At 38.7% G+C, this 16,308-nt stretch overlaps 1 long non-coding RNA gene across 1 annotated transcript in view; it reads right to left on the bottom strand.

Moving 5' to 3' along the window:
- Positions 1-2,303: 2,303 nt before the first annotated feature.
- Positions 2,304-16,308, bottom strand: part of LOC120515070 — a 177,198-nt gene continuing 163,193 nt past the window's right edge. Inside the window, exon 4 of the long non-coding RNA XR_005630575.1 lies at positions 2,304-2,568. This is a non-coding gene — a long non-coding RNA (uncharacterized LOC120515070). The remainder of the gene's footprint in view (positions 2,569-16,308) is intronic.

Below are 16,308 nucleotides of genomic sequence, written 5' to 3'. Positions count from 1 at the left end.
AAAAATAACATCTGTCCAGCCTTTTAACTGTTTAGTATCTGCAGAAGTTCCGCAAACTACATCATTTCTTAAGGAAATAATATGTAATATTCTTCTCAAGCTTCTTCCAGCTAATACAAAGGCTGTACAACACATCATCGCAGAGTACATCTTCTCAAAGAATTTACCATTTCAATGGCTATGATGGAGAAGAAAATCATTGTGATCTATTCGTGTCTGTTACACAGTACTATGATTTATTTAATAGGGGTAATATGTTTTTTGAAGCGAACAAAGATGAATGAGGAAATCACTGAAGGTTTTTTTTTTATTGTTGGTGGTGTTCTACGCTTCAAACTCTGCTTTTAGCACTTGACAATGCTGTTATTTTGATTTATATTTATTTTGGACAATTGACTTTATTGTAATGTATTGCTTTATGCAAAGTACTTTGCAAAGGTGGTCAGCATGAAAGGTGCTCTGGCAAATAAAGATTGATTGACTGAAATTTGGGCTTATGCAAAATAAAGAAAGAAAAAAAGACAAAGTGGAGCAACACAAAAAGGGGCAATAATACAAATTAGTTGATTTCTTTTTTTTTTTTTTGTTTATTTTGAGCAAACTGTGTCTGCTGAAAAAAAACACAAATATGAATTCAAGATGGGTCGCTTATACTGATAGTTATTTTATTCTGTGTCGCAGACCCTGCCCTCCTCTCTTCCCACTTAATGTTCACCTCAGAACTAGGCTGCAACATTAACATGCAAACTAAAACATTTCACATATTTTCTTCTTAGTCATGTATTAAAGAAAGTGCCCATAATTTTTACATGCAACACTACAGCACGGCATGCAAATGACATTCTATGGCAAGTGAGGCCTTTCTACACAGCCAGATTCTTTAAACTTTATGAATAAGAAGTCAGCATGGACAGAAGCTCCTTGCAGGTGTTAAGTGTAGAGGATGTTCAGTGAATAGTTATGCTTGCATCCTGTTTAAATACATTAATATCCTGAAAGTCACTTTTTCCAGATGAAATCAAAACATGATATAAGTAATGGTAGGGCATAAAGAAGTATGCTGTGCAGGATAAAAGTACTTACAAATGAAAGAGATACAGCAGGACTAAAAAAAATCTTTAAAAAATAACAAGAAGAAGAAGAATGCCAGTGGATGGTCTGGAATACCAGTAACCTGTCCAAGTAGCAGAACAAAGACAAATGAGGAGACAAACAAAGAGAGAATGGTTGTGTTCAGCTCCATTTAAGGAAAAGAAAATGAAACAAATACCACAGCGTTTCTCTGTGAATCAGGAGAGACAATTACAGGGAAGTGGAGAGAGAAAGGTACTGAAAACCTATCATGGCCATTTTAAGGCATATAAAATACCCTGAACAAGCATAACATTTGCCTGTTGTAAATTTAGACAATGGAAAGCTGTTGGAGCATCTGTTGAATGAGTTACAACTGTCTTAAATGACTACGTATGCAAACGGTGAAGAGATGGTCAGAATAAATTCCCACATAGTGAGAGAGAATGTCTTCTCTGAGGTAATGTTGGAGACAGCAATAAACACTCTAAGGTCTCACAAACAACAGAGCAGGCAGCTTAAGTAATGTGTAGTGCCAAGAAAAACTGTACGCCTGTACACAATTTTAACCTCCGATTTCCCACCTGAAGGTAAAATGTGTTTGGCGTCGGTGGTGCACTGGTTAGCACAGCTGCCTCAGTGATTCAACATTTTGGATTCAACCCCCTGCTGGGTTCCTGGACTTTGCATGCTCTCCCCTTGTTTGAATTAGGTATTCCGTGGGTACCCAAATCCCTACAGGAGTGCACTAACCAGCAACTCCAAAGTGACCCTGTGTGGGTGTGTGTATGAGTAGGTCCTGCAATTCAACCATTCAGGGATAGCTCCTGCCGTTACAGTGAATGTTGCTGGAGTATCAAATATCTTCAGCTATTTAGTTATAGAATTGCAACAAACCATGATTGTGCAGTGATTATTACTCTCTAAACTTCAGTTATCTGGTTTAAAACTCCAATTTAGTTGCTATCTACGTGCAGGTTGTAAAAACAGCCAATGTCTAGTTCCTCTTACAGCCCAAAATCAGGCAGGATAGTGAAGCTGAAGACTGAGTATTAGACACTCACTCCATGAGTACACTCTGCATTTGACAGGTGACACGTAATGTGAGGCATTCAATAATCAGTTTGTTACTGTTAGGTTCATCGGGTGTATGGTGGATGTTTCCATATACATAACATGAACTAACGAAATAGCTACTGTAAATGAAGCACAAAGAAAGAGTTGGGGAGTCCGTCCCCATACACCATAAAACGGTTTTTGTCACAGACTTTTGGTCAAGCATGGAAACTCAGTACAGACAGTTTCAGATTGAAATGGCGGAAATTAAATTCTGTGAGGACGGAAATGGAACGGGAATGCTGGGAAAGGAACCACTGAGGTAGATTGGATGTGGTGACGTCATCATAGGGGGACCAGAGGGAAGGAAGGAAGTGACTTGTTCTGCTGGCTAAGGTATTCGGGTGGATTCATGGCTGTGTTTTTCGTCCTTCATCTTTCCTGTCGAAATAAAGAAAGAAAGATCAGCACACCGTCGTTGTCCCCTGCTTTGCAATTTAGTGCTGCTTTTTAGGTCTTTAAGTGGTGTGACAGTTAGGAGCTTTCTCGCACCCTTGTACCCTCAGACCACACGTCAGACACCAGATAAAAGTCCAATAATATTTGTTATAATAATAATGTGCACAAAGCACGCTCCTCTCCACAATTCTCAAATAAACAAAACACAATAACAATCCTCCTCTCCCAGACGCTTAGCCACCCTGCCTCCCAACTCAGCTCATCCGTCTGGGATTTCCCACAGTCCTTTATACTCCTCGACCCGGAAGCGTTTCACCCTCTCTGTCCATGTGACCTGGAACACTTCCGGGTCAGATAAAAATTCTTTTTTCTTCACCCAGGAAGCACATCGTTCTCTTTGTCCATGTGACTATGACGTACTTCCTGGCAAATAGTCTCTGGGCCTCCCTGCAGCGACTCCTGGCGGCCCCCATGGTATCCAGCAGGGCTGTGAATAAAGACTCCAATGTCCATAATGCCCTGCTGGTCTTCAGGGCACCTCCATACTGCAGTGAGGGCTCTACCTGGTGGCGTGGGGGTATTGGCCGGGATGAACAGCCGGCCATACATCACAGTGGATAGGACTGTTGAGCTTTGTTGGGCTGAATAGCCTGTTTTCGTCAAGATTGTTCTAACGTCCTAATGTTGGAAACCATTCTGTCAGATATCACAGATGCTACTAACAACATACAGAGGAGACATAACTGAAACGACCTGCTTCCTGGTGGCTTGTGGGAAAGCAGTCTTATTCTGTTTTAGTTAGTTAGTTTTAGTTAATAGTTAGTCACTATTCCGTTTTAAGATTGTGTCCACTGTTGCTTAATGGCCTGAATTAGTAGTCAGCCACCCTAATTCAGGGTGTTTATAAGACATTTAATGATTTACTTCATGACACAGAAGATTATTAAACAATAATAGTTGCATCAAATTCTTAAACTTAAATGTTTCAAGTCTAAATATGCTCAATTGCAAATAGAAATTTGTCATTTTCACCCTCTAATTGAAGTCCACAGATGACTAGAGCCATAGTTAAGAACCAAAGATCAAAAATATTTGTAGCCATTGACCTTGAAATAGTCTAAAATGATACCCCACATGCTTACATTTGAAAATGATCCTTTTTTATAACCTAGTGGCTCTTAGAGAATCAAATAATAAAAATGGTAAAAAAAACAAACAAATAATAAAAATATCATGACATTTGTGATCAGCAATCTCAAAATAATATAAAATGACACTCCACATGCCTGTATTACTGATTCTGTTTATTCAACGGTTTGTAAAAAGGAGTAACTTTGACCCCTCTTATCTCATTAGGGGCTGACCCCTGGAGTTGGTTGATGTGGCCTGCACAACTTCACGTCCTTCTGATCATTTTTGCTGAAGACACCCATTGGTTTACAGTTTATTAGGAGCCCCTAAACATTGTTACTATGGTCCCATAAAGTAGTCAGGCAAACAGTACAGTGCAGTGGCCTAGACTTTAAATTACAAGGGTGCCTTTTAAGTGTTAAACCTTCAGTCATTCTATGACCCTGCGCAAATCAGTTACTCTACTTGGGCTCTAATTACACAGAAAAAATAGGAAGGAAATTATACTCTATCCTAAACTTTTAGGCTACATTGAATAGTCAAATATATAATAACAATAGCTCATTCTGTACTTTGCAGCCTCTTACCGTGACAAACATTTTGATGGTTGTGCCGATGATGCCATAATTATAGGAATGATCAAAAATAATGAGCCTGCATATTAGAATTAGGTAGCAGATATGACAAAGAGGTGTCATAAAAACAACCAAGTGTTTTGTGGGTGGTTCCCCAAGAGGCGGGGCCACCTGAACAGCTCCGTCAAGGGACAGCCCTCAACCATATTAAGGCTGAGTTAACACACACAGCCTGGCTGTACATTGTATATGATGAGCATTTTGGAGTTCTCTATGCTTTTTGCTGTGGTTGTTTTATTAACTGAATTTTACCATCTTTGGCTCTGTTTTTGACTTTTCTCTGGATTTGTGTATTGGGACTTGATTGCTACTAGATTGCCTGATTTTGAAGGCAGCTGCATCTGTGACCTTTTGTGCTCCTCTGAGCTTCCTGTGTTACTGAGCATTTTGTGAAAAAAATATTTATTTTATAAAGATGAACCCTCTCTCTTGTGTGGCTTTTCATAAGAGATTTTGGGATTTTGTTTGTAGGAGCTACCCAGTTCATGACAAATACAGTGGAAATGGTTAACTGATTCAAACTCTTGAGCTACAAATCTTCTATGAACTGTCATGAGTTCAGATCACTGAGGTCATAACAAAAAAGGCACCAGAGGAACCTAAAAAAACAGATTTTGACAGTGGCTACTCTTTAATTATTATCTGCACCATACGAAAAAGAAAGTGTCTTGACTGTAGAAACCATCTTGATTGTAAAATCAGTGAATGGGATGGTAACACAAACAGAAAGGCTAACCACGGGCAAGAAGACTTATAGAGTGTATATAAACAACACTTCAAGTGATCTACACTAAACATTACTGAAATAAAGTCAGTTCAATAATACAAGGTACCAACAAAACCAAGCAGGGACTAATAAAGATTTCAACAGCATTCAGTTGCAGACCAAGTTATTACACGTAAGAAGTGAATATTATTAATGGCACCCTGAATGAATTACTGCTTTCCATTACCATGGTGAGTTCCGATTGTTCGGTTCTGCTGTTTCTTGTTGCACATTTTTACTGCTTGTTTTCTATATCATGTTCTATAAGGTACATTGCACTTTAGATGCTATGCGATGAACTGCCACCCTGCCAAGAGTTTATTTCTGTCTTTTTTAAAAGGATTTGGTCTAAACTAAAGAAAGATGTTTAGAAAATGGATGGAATGTATGGATGACTTGCATTACCTGCTTATAAACTTGTTATTATGTATTTATTTCCATATCTATGTTAGCAAGCAAAAAAATAATTAATATATGTATAGCATATGGCAAATACAACCTTGATAATAACAACACTCTCTACCTGCACAGGTCCAGTTCGACAAATTCCAAGCTTTACTTATAAGAGGCATTTTTCCACCCTACTTCTCAACTGTTTCCCACTTTTCTCTTCGTCATCTTCTTTTCTCCAGTTTGAAAGTCAGTCACCTATGCTTTTTAATAACTTACATGGGTGAATATTGATCCAAAGATGCCAAAAGAAGGTCTGCTTCCACTGACCTCTCCAGCACCTAGTAATGGTCCAGGCAACTGAGGATCCTACTAAACTCTCTGACTCAACAAATGTTCTGCAGTGACCACACATCTCTTTACTGCTAGATGGAGCATTAGCCATGCTAACATCTAGAAAAATGCAGGGTGTCAGCACAAGTTAAGGTGTATTTGCAATAATTATCTTTGTGCAAGGAGTAAGCATAACATAGAGCCTTCCTCAGTGGGAGAACAAACAAGAATGAGGCACTGGATGGGTCCAAGAAGTCATTCATTTCTTATGTGCCCACCACTTTTACAGTCTATGATGGTCCAAACTATATGATATTTTTCATGCTGCCAACAATAATATCCAGATATTACCAACCAGACCCACAATACCTACTTTAGTAGCCAACTGACTGCCAAATTGTTTATTTTTCTCTGTGTCAGTCACATTTTTCATTAGTTTGTCCTGTTTAAATTACTGGGTTTCCACAAACAGAGTTTTAGTTAAACATCAGTTTACTCTGTGAATCTCAATGTCAAATTTGTCTGACTGGCCATTTTGTGTCACTTGAAAATGTTACCTGGCTGCTGCCACGATACTATCAACAATGCCTCTTGATACCTTAAATAAAGGATGTGCCTTCTTTTCTATCCTTCCAGCTCGTAGCACTCCTAAGTTCTTGAAATCAGAATGGGGCAACCAATCCCTAGGGACTGTCCACTTAAATAAAAGAGTGCAGACGAGTCTTTGCCTCCTTTTTTGCTTTAATGCCTTAACTACAGGGTGCACCCCCATGTCAGTAAATATATTTTAGCCAAAGTCCAAGCCAGGATGAAACTGCATTGAATGAACTGCTGCTTATACAGATGGCAGGCACATAGCTGCAAGGGCATCACAGCATGCAGCAATCGTGAAGTGCAAACAGGATGCACATCCTATTTATAAAGTTCAACCAGAAAGGTGATGCTTGTTTAACTTAACAACATTCAAACCTGATACAGAAGAATGGAACTCAGTACCAGTCCAGTCCAGGTCACAGCTACACAAAGAGGAGTGACGTTCAAACGTTACCCTGTTGGAATGTTCACCACAAAAACTACCATCAGCCTAAATATGAGATGTTAAAATAATCAAGGTTATAACATACACATATAAATATTTATTAGTCAGCATGTGTTAATGATAATAATATACATTTAAAAAGGACTTTGGCAGAGCAAAGTGTGAAGACTTAACATGCCTTCTAAAGTTTAAGGACATACAGTGTAAATGAGGATACTCATGGTGGCACAATCAGGAACACAGAGCCCTTGTGTGTTATTGCTGCCTGTGGCCAGTGAAGCAAAGCTTCTCTTTGACAGGCTCTAAATCATTATTGTCTAAACAGGTGCCCACTGTCCTTTGTAACCAGGCCTCCAGACTTCCACCCTTGTAGGGGGCAAAGAATCATGAGGTTCGGGTTATGTTTTCAGATTAATCTGAGCTTAGGTATCGTCTTGGGCATATTAAAGAAGAGTTCTTCCATTTAAAGTAGGTGATGTCCCTGAAAGTCACATTTGCAACAGCAATTGCTGCTTTGCTATTTAAGGACACAGAAATTACAACATATTTCAGATACTGATAGTATGAAGCATCTGTCACAAGATGCCCAGCTGGTAAGTGGCTGGCACCAGTGAGGCATTGGACATGGGAAGTGCCTACTAAAGGTCACATAGAGAGTGAAAAACTTGGCAGTTAAAGAGGAATTGTGCCTGCCACTATGCTGGGAAGACAGGGCATATCTGGAGGCTGTGAGCTCTGTGTCTATAGAGGGCATCATAGACATCATTAAAATATAGACCTAAAAGATGCCTGGATTATTCACTCAGAGGACACCACCTATACCCAGGCCTGCATTGCCAGGTCAGGGATCAGGGCTGCAGTGAAAGGACACTGTGGCCTTGTGATCCCAGGACTTTAATGGCTGAGTTCTGATGCCAAAGGTGATTTAGAGACACATTTTGTCAAGAAGGCAAGGAGAATGAAGTTTAATTTGTGGGGAGGATGTGACGCCACACTACAGCAAAGATAGCAAAAGAGAGACATACAGTGGAACAGAAGAAAAGTACTTGGCGGTATCAATGAGAAGGGAAAGTGGCAAAGCCTGATAGAAATTAAGTAATACCAATACAGCGAAATCCATCATTTACTATCTTCTAGTTCATTTTGTTTATACTTTTTGTTTGCCCAGTTGTCATCTTTCTGTTGTGAGTTTGCAAAGACTAAACCCATCACTCTGTAAAAGTGACAATAATTAGCATATAAGCATCTTATTTCCATGTTAATCATTAGATGAGGCTTCCTTTGATATACACTTAAAGCAAAAAAATATATTTCTAAGCATTTCTAGAAAAGTATTATGGCAAAATGCAAAACATCCATAAGATCAGACCATATCTAACAAAATATGCAGCACAACTCCTGGTCCTGTCAGGTGTGGGCTTCTGCAACTCTCTGCTGGTAGGTGTACTGAAATGTGTCACCGAGCCGCTACAAATGTTTCAAAGTGTTCACCCAGCTGAGGCGGGCATATGTCAATCCACCTTTCAGGTCACTACATCGGCTCCCTGTTCTTGCTACAGTTCAAATGTTGCTTTTATGTCTTTCTTTGTCATGTTTCATTCATTTGTTTTTATGTAAATCTATTGTTTTTGCAGTTTCCATGTACAAATGTATCTCTTTTCATCTTCAATGTGTTTTATGGGTGGTCCCACTTGTCACTCACCGTCAAAGGGACTGCTCTCCCACAGTCTCTTGGGGTTCTTTTTACTGTAAATTCACTCAGGGTGGTGATGAGCTTTACTAGTGATTATTGTTATTGAGCTTTTTGAGATGTTTTTGAACCTGTGCTCTGCTTTTTGACTTTATTTCTTCGATTATTAATTAGGACTTTGAGACTTTATGAGCTTGGGAAGTCTGTAGTTCATAATGCCCATTGCAACACGTATTAAGTTCAAATTCTTGATTTTTGCCTACAGAGTAGTCAGTGGGTCAGCACCTGGAGACATTTGAGAAGTCCTATGCTTCTTCTTCTCCACTACTCATGTTTGCTGATGAATGGATGCCACCTCTGCATGACATCAGATCTCAGTCCAAACTCTTTTAATGTACAGCTCATGGCTGGTGGAACGAGATGTCCGCCTCCATTCAAAATTCTGACCCCCTCATTGTGTTTAAGAAGTGTTTAAAGACTGTCTTGTTTGGTGAATTTCTGTCTAACTCATAGTAGTTTGGTTTTTGTAATCTAGGAATTGTAATCAGCTTGAGTCTTGTTCTGAGCTCTTCACTTGTGACGGTCAATTTTGTAACCCTGTCCTGTACTCTTGTTCCCAAACAGTCCCTCAGACAGATGTTTACTTGATTATGATGAGCTCTTTTGTATGTCACCTGTAAAATGGTGTGGTTATGTCAATGTCATACTTATTACAAAACAAAAAAAATGGTGGTTGCACCTAGACAAAATTTTAAAAAGCACAAATGTCATATTATTTCCTTTTTCATTACAGTTCCACATTATAGGTATCATATTTAAAGTGCCTTAAAAAGTTATATGCATTATGCAAGTACACTTTTTTCACTAAATTCCTCCACATTCTTTGAAAAAAATGGAATTATATTCCAATTACTTATTAACACGCACAACAAACTCACAGCATGAGAGGCATTTCCATACCTTGGCTGTCTTCTAGTGAATTGACGAAAGTTTGGTGTGGCTTGTGTGTTGAGCTTACATGTAGGGCCGATATTCCTGTGGTTTTTCTGTCTGTCATCTCTGAAGTGTTTCTGTCTGGGTGTCCCCTTGTGTCCCCGTAATAAGGCTGCTTTCAGCCTTGCTGCTGGGGTTGGCTCGCTCGGCAGCATTGTCCAAGATGAAGCAGGTTTAGAAAATGGCATTTAATACATGAAAACTTTACTGCCAAGCTGACCCTGAACTGGATTAAGCCGGTTTGATCGTGCATGAATGGATGTACTCAAGTATAATGACAATAAATTGGATTGAATTGAATATTTGATATATGTACTCCCCCCCCCAACCCAGACGTCTAATACAGTATTGTTTATCTTTAAAGGGAATCTCTACCCTGTGCACTGAGTGCTGCATAAAAATGTCCATTTTTGTGACAAACGTACTTTAGCTCTTTGCTTTTTATCTCTGCTTTTAAGCACAGCGGCAGTCTAGTAATTCCATCTCCAGCTTAAATTTCCTAAAGTGAGCCTCATGGTTAAAAGCATGACACAGCTTCACTTGAGCATTTGTTAATGCAGTTAATAAAGTTGATAGAGGGAACAAAAATCAATAATTAATGGAGGAGTAATTTCAGAAAGGTAACTGTTTAAAAGCAAAATTCCACTTTCCTGTTCTTCTTGTGCATGCCAGTATATGCTTATATATATATATATATATATATATATATATATATATATATATATATATATATATATATATATATATATTTAGGAATTAGCATACTCCACATAGGCAGTACCCAGGCAGAGATTCAAAGCCAGGACTCTGGGGCACCGAGGCACAAATGTATAAATGTATTTACGTTTATACTTGTAGAAAAGTCTAGTGCTCCGTGATGCCACTTTCATTTTAATATTAATGTTTACATTCTCACATTTCTTTTATTCCAAATCAGGGATTTTAAAAATTTACTAAAATCTAGTTGATTGTGTTGAAAGAAAAAAGTAATAAAAAACATCAGTTTTGACTGGACATTTGGCTAATTAGAATCTCCTGTCTTACTGAATTTTAGATTTATTGTAAATGTAGGCTCCATTTTACCCTCACTCTTCAGCTACCTTTTGCTTTTTATCTATTTATGTTTGTGATTGTTTTGCTTGCAATTTCTGTTGGAAATACTCTACTGAAAAACGTAATTATTTTTAGCATATCACTCTATTCATAACCATACACCTTGACCTTGTGCTATAGTATATATGAACTCACACCCTAAAATTAATGTGTACATTGATCTAAAGGAATAAAACTGAACTATGGGAAATCACAAGTGACCCTCAATTACTACTTCATTTCAGTCCTTCTGAACTCAATCATAACAGCAGTGCCGGTGTAATTAAATTATTGTTATTGTTAAGAAAGGAATACTTACAGCAAAAAAAGGTTGAGAACCCTTGGTCTCTGACCTCTTCAGTATAAGTCACTAAATGAAACTCTTTTAACTACAAATTAGAATATAATTCATTTTACAGCCATATCCTCATGCAACTGATGCATTTTGTATATAATTGGAATATAAACATGTTATTGGAGTGCACAACTGACACAAAAAGAAAACCTTTTACAACCCACTACTTAAAATAGGTTTCATTTTAATGCATGTTGTCAGGGTATTTTTAAAACTTACAATCCTCCTAGAATTAGTAAACAGCCGTCTTCATATGTCTTAGTCATTGAAGAGACATATAACAATAAGATTCTTCTGCTTCTTTGGTAAAGAAAATGGCAAATGAAACTACTTAGAAAGTCAAAGACAAAAAAAAAGACCAGCTGTAGCCCTTCTTCTGGAGAGCTCTTTTCAGTGGCTCAGTTCAAAGACGGAAGACTTTTGACTGAGCTAAAAGGAAAATGAGAAGTGCTCCACCTTCTGGAAACATTAAGTTACAGCAGTTTAAGTGAAACACTTTAAGGTACCTATTGCATGCTTCAGTTTCAATTCTTTATTGTCATGTGTACAAGTACAAGTACCAAGTATAATGAAATGCTTGCTTGCATGTGCCCTTGCAGACAGTGAACATGGACAAAAAAACACACACACACAATAAATAAATGAATATAAATAAGTAAATAAATAAAACCAGAATGCTAGGAATAAATAGAGACAGTGGCAGAAGTTTATGTGCATGTAGCAGTGTAGGTGACACAAGGTTACTGATTGTTCATGATTCTGATTACAGTTGGGTAGAAACTGTTCCTGAACCTGGAGGTGCACGTCTGAATGGACTTTAGTCGCTTTCCAGATGGGAGGAGGGTGAAAAGTGACAGTGCACAGTGGCTGGGGTCCCGCCTGATACGGTGCACTTTCCTGAGACAGCGTGTAGTGTGGATGTCATTGATCACAGGGAGCTGTGCTGTGTTCACCACACGCTGCAGAGCTCTGCAGTCCTGAACTGAGAAGTTGCTGTACCAGGATGTGATGCATCCTGTCAGCATGGATTCCACAGTACACCTGTAGAATCTGCACAGGGTTGTTGGGGACATCTGTACTTTACTCAATCTAATGAGGAAGTAGAGGCGTTGTTGGGCTTTCTTGACTACTGCCACAGTGTGACTTGACCATTTAAGGTCATCAGTGAGGGTGACTTCGAGCAACCTAAAGCTGCTGACCTGCTCCACAGCCTCACCTTCAATGTAGATGGGGCTGTGTTCTGTTGCCTGTTTGCAAAAATCCACAATCATCTCCTTAGTTTTGCTAATGTTGAGGGTGAGGTTGTTGTCCTGACACCATTCTGACAGGAGTCTGACCTCCTCCCTGTAGGCCATCTCATCATCCTCACTGAGGATCAGACCTATTACAGTGGTATCGTCAGTAGACTTGAGGATGGTGTTAGAGCTGTACTTAGCTACACAGTCATGGGTGTAGAGAGAGTAAAGCAGAGGGCTCAGCACGCTGTCCTGCGGGGTGCCAGTGTTGATGGTGATGATGGAGGAGGTTTTTCTGGTGCTCATACAAACCTTGACTGAAGAAATAATGGATATATACTTACATCGTTGTCTGTAAAATATATATTGAGATATATAATATATTTGAGATGCTTTAGTGAGTTAAACTATGCCTGGTCATTCTTTAATTCTTTGTTTCAATATTTTGGATTTATAGATTTTTCTTCAAATATTTCTTAAAATCTGAAATTCACACTTGCATAATTCAACTCACTGTAATTCTTTATAAATGACATGTTTCTTTAAACTTCTTGCTTAAAATATAGCAGTTTTTCACCACATGTAAAGTAGACCTGAAGAAAAAAATAGCAATTTTTCAGGACGATGAAGAAGAAGGCTTTCCAGATGACCCTTATATAAAAGATGACAAAAAGGTTAGTAATGCTCCTTAACAGTTTTAAAGTTCTGAGTTTGGATTACAGCCTGTCATTGTTTGTGCAGAATCTGGATGTTCTCCCTGTGGGTTTTTTCTCCAGATTCCAGGTTTTCCTCCTGCATCCCAAAGAGAGGCAGGTATGGTTAACAGGCAAGTACAATGGAGTGTGGGTGTGTGTGCTGGAGTGCACCACACAATGGACTGACACTCCATACCAGGTTGGTTCCTGGCTTGTGCCTGAAAAGGCTCCAGTCACTTTGACTGTAAAATTGATTTGATAATGAATGGGTAGGCATGTAATAAAGCACTAACAGGTCATCTTTCTTTGATCCGCCATCCTGTAACGTCACCATAACTTTAGTCAAAGTATGCAAAACGCGGTTTGAAATCTATTATAAAGAAAAAATAACTATTTGAAAATAAATAATTAGTCTCAGATGAGCATCAGATCATTGGAGGTATTCTCACTGAGTAGCTGTATTTATCTATCCCAAAATGTGGCCGATGGCTGGGATGAAGGCGTTTTTTTTTTTTAACTGCACATTGAAAATTTACAAGCAAGTACTTCTGCCTCACTAATGACTTTCCGTGACAACCAAGACAAAAGAAGTAAAGAGAGGCCACTGCTCTACCACATTTAAAAACCTCTATACTTATCATTGTCTTGATTTTTTTTTCTTGTTTGGTTCATTATTTTTTGCTCTGTTGCACCCATTAGTCAATGTTTTGAGCTTTGTCGGCTTTAAGAAATGTCTGTTTCATGTCATCCCTCAGAGAAGCTGATCGTGAACAACAGGCCTCCTGGTCAGTAAGTTGTCCAGAAGGAGGAGCAAAGTAATGAGGGGGCAGCGAAGATGACCAAGTGTGAGAGAGAGACTGCCTACCTGTGATTTGATGCCCTCCTAGTTACAGTTTAGAAGTCAGAAGTCCCATAGTTCACTTGGGGTTAGGGAAATTACCTTTAGCTTAGTTGGACAAGCTGCCACACAATAACTAAGAAATGCTGAGTTCGTGGCTAGAATCTCCATGGTCTGATGTGAAAGTAGAGGTTGGACCCTGAACGAATTCCTGCTGGTGACAAAATATTGTTCATACAGATAGTGCTCACCATGGAAGATTCTACAGAAAGTAATGATTGACTGAAAATAAATGATCCACCAATGTGTTACAGCATTTCACATCTCCATGATTATGTACTACAGATCCTCAAAGCAATCCTGATATCCTTCATGGTTTAAGGTGCCACGGTTAAGTGACACTTGAGCTTTTGTTTAGTTACTTGCTAGAAAGCCTGCAGGAACTGCAGTTTCTTCCAAAAATCAAATAACATTTGAACATTATATTGTGCCTTTTTTGGAGATGTTGGTCTTTTTTTTTGTCTGGGGCATTAAAGGTAAAGCATGTTATTGTTAATCACTCCCAAGAAATCCATTCAATAAATGAATGAATTGTAGAGAGCCTTTCTGTTGTGAGCCTTTGTTGTGTGCTTTCTAGGTAAGCTAATGATCAAGTATTTCCATATTTCAACAGAGTGTGAACTTACAACATGTTAATGGTCACGTATGAACCTTCAGGCTTCTGGTTAATTGTCCAGTGCAAGTGTTAGGATTAAACTGCTCTTTGTAGCCACAATCACCTTGGCTTCAAATTACCAAATTATTGTGAACATATATGTGACTCTGCAGTACCATACAGCGGACATGTGCAGTGATCTGATAAACAGTTATTAATAGAATATGCTAAATTCATGACCATCAATTGGGTCTAATGGATGAAACAATGGATTAAACCAATTCATGGTCATGGGGAGCTGGTAGCATCAATGCCTGCATTTACCAAGCATCTCCAAGTAAGGAAATGGTCGTAACCAGTTCAAAAATTTCAGAATGACACCAGTTTGGTTATATTCTTAGCAGTTGCAGGAAAGTCATTTTACCAATTTTCCTAATTTAGGAAACCACTTCAAACTTTGCCAGGATTTAGAAGCACTTGTGATCTGTGCTAACTTGCTTGGAGCTGCCAGAAAATAGCATTCAGGCAGATGTCAGCATGCACTTTTTGACAATGGAAGAACATTTTGGAGACATTGGACAAGCTGCCACACAATAACTAAGAAATGCTGAGTTCGTGGCTAGAATCTCCATGGTCTGATGTGAAAGTAGAGGTTGGACCCTGAACGAATTCCTGCTGGTGACAAAATATTGTTCATACAGATAGTGCTCACCATGGAAGATTCTACAGAAAGTAATGATTGACTGAAAATAAATGATCCACCAATGTGTTACAGCATTTCACATCTCCATGATTATGAACTCATGAAAAGGTATCAGTTTGACAGAGAAGGAATAATATTCATAACAAACCTTGTGCGCTACGTGATCACTCAATCTACGCAGAGAAGCCTTGCGCTGTTTGCTGAAATGAATGTGTTGTTAACATTATGTGCAAAATGCAGCTTTGCATTCGTGATGAAATCTGTATACCACAACTAAACATCTCTTGAATTTTGCACCAAACTTTGAGTACACTTACACTGTGTGAGGTAATATGCAGATTCACACATTTCCCTATCACCCAATGTAAGATAATGTTAAAGCAAGCTGCATTCATGCATATCAGCATGCACACCCAAGTGTGGGTGAGCATGGATATTCGCTGGATGCAAACTGTACTGTAGTGGCCAGCATATTACCTTGAAGATAGGCAGGGCAGAATGGGCGATTGACAGCAAAATGTCACACAGGTACACTAAACTCTGCATTCCATGAACCCCTGGAACATTCCTGTTAGACTTTACAAGCCCCAGAAGGTTCAAGAAGGCAGGTTCCTGCGGAACTGGAGAAATAGAGCCTTGCAGAAGATTAGGGGGGTTCACAGAGAGGGATCACGGTGAGAAGCATATCACACCACAGTACACTGGAAGAGTGAATATGACTTACAGCCTTGGCTAGTTTCAACATAATTGTTATTTTACAAGGAACGTCCCTTTGCTAAAAAAGCGGGAAGGTGATTCTTTTGAAAATATGGCTGTGGATAACTCGTTGTTCAAATAAATATGCCTGTTATTGGCCTTTAGTCTCACTTGAGGGTGTGTGTGAGTCTAAGTCTTTCCATCTCTTTGCTCGTTACATTATTATTTATGATATGGTCTTATTATGTTTTTTTCTTCTTCTGCCTTTTCATAATTATTATTATTATTAGTATTACCTTAGCATTAGCACAAGAAAACTATAAAGCATTATCATGATTTCCAAGGAAAGTACAAAACGTCACCATAAGTACCACTTTGTGGCTTGGCCTGCCATATAAATTACATAGTTCATTCTCAAATAAAAATTCTTACTTCTTGGTGGAAATAAGAGTAGGACACTTCAAACTTCTCATGTC

This window comes from Polypterus senegalus, chromosome 14 (genome assembly GCF_016835505.1).
Source record: "Polypterus senegalus isolate Bchr_013 chromosome 14, ASM1683550v1, whole genome shotgun sequence".
NCBI classification, from domain to species: domain Eukaryota; kingdom Metazoa; phylum Chordata; class Cladistia; order Polypteriformes; family Polypteridae; genus Polypterus; species Polypterus senegalus.
This window is presented reverse-complemented; position numbering and strand designations above follow the sequence as displayed.